Here is a 2,131-nt window from a genome sequence, read left to right on the forward strand (position 1 = left end):
TCGAGTATGGACAACTGACGGTTCATCTTGTTGCTCAGATTAGGTAATTTTCTTTTTATTTTTCTTTTCAAAAAGTTTTCAGAAAATATTTTGCAAAATTTTTCCCTTTGTTTTCAAAAATTTTTCAAAATTTTTTTAGAATGAATTCTAGTGTTTCATGAAACATGTTTTAGCTTGGCTGGCTATTAAGCCATGTCTAACTCATAGGATTTTGATTGAGGACTATGAATTCATTACTTCCTTTTTCCAAAATATGTTTTCGAAAAATTTAGTAAGAAAATCCAAAAAAAATCATAAAATCATAAAAACCAAAAATATTTTGTGTTTTAAAATTATGTTCTTGATGTTCATCATGATCTTCAAAGTGTTCTTGGTGTTCATCTTAACATTCATAGTGTTCTTGCATGCATAATTGGTTTTGATCCAAAATTTTCATGTTTTGGGTCATAATTGTGTTTTTCTCTCTCATAAAAAAAATTCAAAAATAAAAAAATTATCTTTTCCTTATTTCCCTCCAAATTTTCGAAATTTTGGGTTGACTTGGTCAAAAATTTTTAAAATTAGTTGTTTCTTACAAGTCAAGTCAAATTTTCAATTTTAAAAAAAATCCTATCTTTTCAAAATCTTTTTCAAAAATCATATTTTTTTCATTTTCCCTTTTTTTCGAAAACTCCAAAAATCTTTTTCAAAATATTTTCAAAATCTTTTTCTTATCTTTATATCATATTTTTGAAACTACACTAACAATTAATGTGATTGATTCAAAAATTTGAAATTTGTTACTTTCTTGTTAAGAAAGGTTCAATCTTTAAATTCTAGAATCTTATCTTATAGTTTCTTGTTAGTAAAGTAATTAATTTAATTTTAAAAAAATTAAATCTTTTGCAAACATATCTTATCATATCTTTTATATCTTATCTTTTTATGTTATCTTTTTCAAAATTTTATCTTTTTCAATTTTGATTTCAAAATATCTTATCTTATCTTTTCAAATTTGATTTTAATATCTTTTTAAACTAACTATTTGACTTTTTGTTTGTTTCTTATCTTCTTCTATTTATTTATTTATTTACTAACACTTCTCTTCATCTCTTATCACCTCCCCTACCTTTACCCTTTATTCAGACTATTCATTCTTCCTCACTCCTATTCTATTTCTTCTTCTACTAACATAAAGGAATCTCTATACTGTGACATAGAGGATTCCTCTTTCTTTTCTTGTTCCCTTCTTCCCTATATGAGCAGGAACAAGGAAAAAGACACTCTTGTTGAAGCTGATCCAGAACCTGAAAGGACTCTGAAGAGGAAACTAAGAGAAGCTAAATTACAACAATCCAGAAACAACCTTTCAAAAATTTTTGAACAAGAGAAAGAGATGGCAGCCGAAAATAATAATAATGCAAGGAGGATGCTGGGTGACTTTACTAGACCCACGTCCAAATTTGATGGAAGAAGCATCTCTATTCCTGCCATTGGAGCAAACAATTTTGAGCTGAAACCTCAGCTAGTTGCTTTAATGCAAGAAAAGTGCAAGTTTCATGGACTTCCATCTGAAGATCCTTATCAGTTTTTAACTGAGTTCTTGCAGATTTGTGAGACTGTAAAGACGAATGGAGTAGATCCTGAAGTCTAGAGGCTCATGCTTTTCCCTTTTTCTGTAAGAGACAGAGCTAGAACATGGTTGGATTCACAACCTAAAGATAGCCTGGACTCCTGGAAAAAGCTGGTCACGGCCTTCTTGGATAAATTCTTTCCTCCTCAAAAGCTGAGAAAGCTTAGAGTGGATGTTCAAACCTTCAAGCAAAAGGATGGTGAATCCCTCTTTGAAGCTTGGGAAAGATACAAGCAGTTGATCAAAAGGTGTCCATCTGACATGTTTTCAGAATGGATCATATTAGATATATTCTATTATGGTCTATCTGAGTTTTCGAAAATGTCACTGGACCATTTTGCAGGTGGATCCATTCACCTAAAGAAAATGCCTGCAGAAGCTCAAGAACTTATTGACATGGTTGCAAATAACCAGTTCATGTACACTTCTGAGAGGAATTCTGTGAATAATGGGACACCTCAGAGGAAGGGAGTTCTTGAAATTGATACTCTAAATGCCATATTGGCTCAGAACAAAGTG

The 2,131-nt window shown here is 30.8% G+C and overlaps 1 non-coding gene across 1 annotated transcript; it reads right to left on the reverse strand.

Annotated features, from left to right (window-relative positions):
* Positions 1-1,771: 1,771 nt before the first annotated feature.
* Positions 1,772-1,875, reverse strand: LOC127745924 (small nucleolar RNA R71). Its single transcript, XR_008007547.1, has one exon. It is a non-coding gene; the product is annotated as a small nucleolar RNA R71 (small nucleolar RNA).
* Between the last annotated feature and the right edge of the window lie 256 nt (positions 1,876-2,131).

Source organism: Arachis duranensis, chromosome 3 (genome assembly GCF_000817695.3).
Source record: "Arachis duranensis cultivar V14167 chromosome 3, aradu.V14167.gnm2.J7QH, whole genome shotgun sequence".
NCBI lineage: Eukaryota > Viridiplantae > Streptophyta > Magnoliopsida > Fabales > Fabaceae > Arachis > Arachis duranensis.